We start from the raw sequence: 6000 nt of genomic DNA on the forward strand, positions 1-6000 counted from the left end.
CATGCTCGCATCCACTACCAATACCGTTTTGTCCTTGGGTTCAAATCTACCTATGGATGGCGCCTCACCCACTGCTTGCTTAATACACTCAAAAGCCACATCACATTCCTTAGACCATTCAAACCTCACTCCTTTTTTTAGCAACATTCTGAGAGGCACTGATACCTTGGCAAAATCCTTCACAAATCTATGATAATATTCGGCCAAACCGAGAAATGATTTAACCTGCTCTTTGTCTTTGGGTACAGGTGCGCACCTTACTGCTTCCACCAAGTTCTTTTTTGGCCTCACCCCTTGCTCATCTATCTCATGTCCCAGATACTCCACCCTATGTACCGCAATCTTACACTTGCTCCTCTTCACCGTCAACCCTGCCTCACCCAATCTGCTTAACACTTGTCTCAACACTACATCATGTTCTTCAGTAGAACTAGCATATATCAACACATCGTCCTGGAACACAATAATGTTTTTCACTCCACTCAACACCGTCTCCATGACCCTTTGGAACACGGCTGCTGCGGACGCCAGCCCAAATGGCATCCTACAGTATCTAAATGAACCAAACACTGTAATAAATGCTGTCAGGTGTTGACAATCCTCCTTCAACGGGATCTGATGATAAGCTTGTGAAAGATCAATAACTGAAAACACTTTGGCATTGCTCAGTACTGATAGCTGATCACCTATTATTGGTAAGGGATGTCTATCCACTAGTATATTTCTGTTCAGATCTCTCAAATCCACGGATAACCTAATGTCTCCATTGGCCTTAGCTGCTACTACTACCGGCGATAGCCATTCCGAGCTTTCACTCTTCTCTATTATTCCTCTTTGGAGTAACGACTCCACTTCTTCTTTGAGTTTCTCATTCAATCCGTGAGGTACTGGTCTCACCTTGTGCACCCTCGGACTGGCCCCTGCCTTTAATCGAATTTCATGTTCAAAACCTTTCAACAATCCCAGTTCCTCCTGAAACACCATGGGATACTCTTTTTCCCATTTATCCTTCAATTCAGCCACATCAACTGGTCTCTCCGCATTCGCCTGTATCCTAATTCCCAATTTCCACTGTTCTTCCCATCCCAGAAGTGAAGAACCTTCTTGAGTAACGTATATCTCTGCTTCACAGCTCCTCCCTTTATACTTGATGGAAGCTCGGAACATCCCTATAATTCCAATTTTAACATTTCCATATGCATACGGCTCAATATTATGCTCCTTTAATTTTGTCACGTCTCCTTGCATGCAACTCAAGAATGTCGCCTTGGACATCAATGACCACGGTGAGCAACTGTCCACCTTCATTGTCACCACTCTTCCATCAACCATGAATACATCGGTGGGTGCACCTCCCTTGCTTGATACTTCTGTTACTTCCAATACATGCTTTGTTTGGTTGCTCCTTCCCACTTCTAAATCTTCACCTTGTTCCGACATTCTTCCTCGTGCTTCAATACTCTGCACCGTCCCTGATTCCCTACACACTCTCGCGAAATGCCCTTTCTTTTTGCATTTTAAACACGAGATGTTCCTGGCTGGACAAAACATGCTTGTGGAAATATGACGGTTACTACCGCACTTGTAGCATTTGATTTCTTTGTTGAAGCCAGTCTTGCGAAATCCCTTTACAGCAGCCACTTCTCCCTCTGACTTGTCTCCCTTCATAGTGGTCATATATTTATGGGTCTGTTCCATACTCCTTGCCATTTCTATGGCCAACTCCAGTGATGCATCCTTTGATAGTAACCTCTCTTGTATCTTTATGTTATTTGTGCAACGGACTAATTGGTCCCTTATAAGAGAGTCTGTGAGCGATCCAAATTCGCACGTATGACTAAGAGACCTCAACGCTGCAATGAAGTTTTCCACCGGCTCTTGTGGATCTTGTATTCTTTGGAAGAACTTGTGTCTCTCAAATGTTATATTTTTCTTAGCCTCAAAATGGACCTCCAACTTCTTTTCTGCTATAGAATACTGGTCCATCTCTCCCTGGCCTTCTTGTGGAGGATCCGATAATCCATCATAAACACTTCTGCCTTCGGTTCCCAAATTGTGCAGCAGGATTGCCTCCTTTCTTGCTGCTGCAAACTTATCCCCTCCAATGGCAATCAGGTACGTGTCAAAAAGCTTCTTCCACCTATCCCAACTTATAGGTGGAGCACCAGGTTCTGACAGGAACGGTGGCGGAGGTGCCATACTTGCCGCAGCCATTTTCTTGTACTTAGTGGCTTACTTTCCAATTTTCGCCCTTGGTGTTACTTTACTTTTATCTCCAATACTTTCTGCCAGTCTCCTGTGCTGTCCCTTTAGGCGATTCTTATATATGAATAGTATTTGTTCACAATATTACAGTCTTACTTCGACACACCATATAATTAAGACTATGCCGTTACTTTACTGTCCTCTGGGAGGAAGTCTTCCTGTGCACACTACCAGCCACTGGGTTTCACCTCTGCTGTATCTTTAATGTCCTGTTCTGAACACACCCCTCTTATGGTGTTTTTCATCTACTCAGAATTTTCCTTCCTTGCACCTCCTCCCTGGGTGTGCCCCCAGCCCCCCCTCTCCCTGCTCCTCACCTTCGTGTCCAATGAGAGGGTGATTGGGCAGCACCCACCAGGACAAACAGCCTTTCCTTGTGTGGCCGTTCACGTGAGAGTGGGGAGAACGTCCCCCTGCAGCGCCATGCTCCGAGGCACTGCGGAGACAGCTGCTCTTCAGGCCCCCACCTCTCCACCGGCTTCCTCCTGTTTCCAGCTATAAATAGCACGTTCCGCTTCAAAGGAACGTCGCTAGGCTCCTCGGCAAGCTCCGTGTGCCCCCTCGTCGCCACTTGAAGAAGGGAGGCCACACTGAATAAACATTTAGTTGTTTATTTTAACACGGAGCTCGCCAGTAGCCCCTCTTTCTTCAGGCCGCCTTTCATCTCCTATAACTGCCGTTCCTCGCTGCGGTCACGCGACTCTCATTCCATACAAGCTCGAGAGCACGCGCGACCGCCGCGAGGCACATTACATTCTTTACACACGGCTATGGGCATAGAACAAGGATCTGCAGGCAGGGAACAAGATAATAGGTGGTAGAGAGCAATGGGCTGCAGGCAGGGAACAGAAGACTGCAAGCAGGGGAGACGGGCTGAAGTGCAGGAAGCACAGAGGAGCAGTGCAGAAGGCAAAGGAGAATAGGCAGAGGAGCAGGGCTGCAAGGCAGGGAGAATATGGCACTGGAACAGGTTCTGTCAGCAACAGGAAACAGAAGAATTCTGAGGCTCAAGGTGCAAAGGGCTGGGAGCGAACCCAGTGCAAGAGCCCTGTGCTCTTGCATGCAGCTGCTTAAATACTGTCATGCCCTGTGCTGAAGCAGGCTCATTAGCAGCACCTGGAGCAGCACACCTGAAGGTAATCTGCCTCCTCCCTCTCTGGTCAATGGGAAAGTGAAAGCAGCACTAATCTCAAGGGCTTCTGGAGATTGTGGTTCCAAGACTGATGTATAGAAATAACCAGGGAATGAGAACTGGAATTATGGGAATTGAAGTCCATGTTTTTGGATATACAGATTTGTGAAAGGAAATGTTAAATAATGATTTAGGGTCTTCTCTGAAGATGGTAGAAAGCATCCTGCAGGTCTGCAGACAATGCCACCCAGAGACAGAGATGCAGAGACATGACAGCACCCAGTTTGCTTTGAAATCACTCTTTTGCGGCTTTGGCAATGCAGGTTACAATCTCCCCCCAAGTGGTATCCCTTCTCAAGAGGGTTGCTCCCAGTTTGCCTTAATATCACTCCTCTGTGGCTTTGACATTGCAGGTTACAATTGTCCCCTAATTGGTATCCCTTGTTAGGAGAGTTGCTCACAGTTTGCCTCAGTACATTTGTCCGGTATTCAAAATGATCAATTCCACCTAGCGTTCTCTTTGCTGCTTTAGGCCAACTGACCGGTATGCCTTGGCATCTCTTGACTCACTGGTGTTGCTGCAGGTCTCTTCAGGGCCTTCTACACTTCTGCCTGCTCCGGTCCGACTGCCACGGTCCACACAGTCCTTTCGAGGATCTCAGACAGCTCTGTGTGATCTCTGCTGTGACTTCTTTAATGGAGCAGTTCACAGCAAGTTGGGAGCTTGTCTCCCACATGGCATTGATTTCTTCAGAACTGCTTCCCCCTGCACATTATCTGCATGACCACGCTTCCTCTGCATCTACAGCGTCTTCGGCACAGCGTCCTGCTGCAACCACTATTAGACCATCAGCTTCTCTAGCCTCCTGCATCTGAAACCCATTTATATATTTGAAGATCCCACTAAGGGGCTTTCTATTACAACAACCAGACCGCTCCTGATACTTTATCAACCCTGAATCCCTCTTCCTCGTCCCAGTACTACAGGCACTATGGGACTTGAAGTCCCTAGTTGTTTTTATGGCAACATTATCTGTTTGTTTACAAAAATCAATTAAGGCTTTAGGAACATTAGGGGAATCATCTAGAAAGGTCTCCTACTCCCCTTTACATGCATCCCCTCCCATGTGATCCTCCTGCATAATACCACCCCCAGGGTCAGGATCAGGTTACAGCTGCCTTTCTCTGGTCACATGAGAGGAGGCCCATGTCGGGATCTTGGGGATGATCTCACTAGATTCATCACACAAAACACCCCGTGATGGACACAAGAGGTGGACCTCATTTCTGGTTGTTTGCAGGTCTGAGCATGGTGACAGGACAAAGCGGAGGGAAATTACAAGGAATAGGAAAAGTGTCCATCCAGAATCCGCCCACTCCCACGCCCAGGTTGAATATAACAGGGAGAACTAATTTCTGTGTTGGTCCCAGGGCTTGGTGACAGGTAGGGAAGATTACGGGGTGCAGGGCAGGTGGGCACAAATTCTCAAGAAGAGATGAAAGGGGCCAGTTCCAGGCTAAAGCTGTTAAAGCTGGTAAGTCCTGGCTGGGAACAGGTTTAGCAACAGGGGGAACTGGTACCTGGAGGGAATGAAGTCCTGGGGCAGAAGCATGGGTTGGGTTTCACAACCTCCCCACACATACTACACAGTACAGGGGATGATGCAGAGTGGGCTAACCACAATTGTAGGCACTCAACACAGGTCTGCATAGCATGGCAGGGTCTCTCACACAAACACCAAAGACACAATGTCTGCTATCAATACACTGCAGGAACAAAGGGCACATGGTGGTCAAAGTCCAGTGTACCAGAAAACAAGCAACTATAGAGATCATAATGTAAAAGTAATAAATGCAGTGAGTAGGCAATACCGGAACTAAGCACAGTGAAGCATCAATGGAATAACCAAATACAGGACAAAATACAAACACAGGAGGACAGCAAGCACTTGGCAGAAATAAACCATGAGCATAAACAGCACAGAAACTGCAGTCAGGGGTGAGTGGGTAGGTTCATAGGTAGGGAAACTTAATATACCTTCACATACAGTGCAAGATGGAAAATACATTTGGGAAAAATGAAAGTCATGCAATATATTGCTAAAATGAAAAATACAGAAAGCTTACAGTAAACAAGTGACATATGTGTGAAACACAGGTAAAGGATGTTGGGGGTCCACACACTGAGACTTCCATTTCCACAATATATAACCAATACATAATCAATGATGTTATATATTATGTCATTAGTGATACCACAAGTGATGTCATCAGTGATGTCATGTCTGATGTCATCACTGTGGTCATACATTGTGCAACAGGGGGCAAGTAGTTAAGGTGGCTCTGTCTGAATTGTCTGCCGAATTTCAAGGGTTTTGCTATGTGAAAGTTTCACCCTAACATCTATTTAACTAAGGTTATTTCAGTGAATTTGAAAGGTTTTGTTGCAATGTATTGTTCATCGGAATTGTTTTCATAGTAAACGTTTTTTCAGTGAATATAATACATGCATACATTACAGAGATGTCAAAGAGTTTATTACTTTGGTGCCATTTATCAAATCCACACAAACAATTTTGACAACAATATAGACCTGACCTTGA

General features: G+C 46.0%; 1 long non-coding RNA gene across 1 annotated transcript in view; it reads right to left on the reverse strand.

Annotated features, from left to right (window-relative positions):
• Positions 1-2917, reverse strand: part of LOC138514297 (uncharacterized) — a 122758-nt gene extending 119841 nt beyond the window's left edge. The window contains exon 1 of the long non-coding RNA XR_011281908.1: positions 2583-2917. This is a non-coding gene — a long non-coding RNA (uncharacterized lncRNA). The remainder of the gene's footprint in view (positions 1-2582) is intronic.
• Positions 2918-6000: the final 3083 nt, after the last annotated feature.

This window comes from Ambystoma mexicanum, chromosome 12 (genome assembly GCF_040938575.1).
Source record: "Ambystoma mexicanum isolate Mex_15411 chromosome 12, UKY_AmexF1_1, whole genome shotgun sequence".
Lineage (NCBI taxonomy): Eukaryota > Metazoa > Chordata > Amphibia > Caudata > Ambystomatidae > Ambystoma > Ambystoma mexicanum.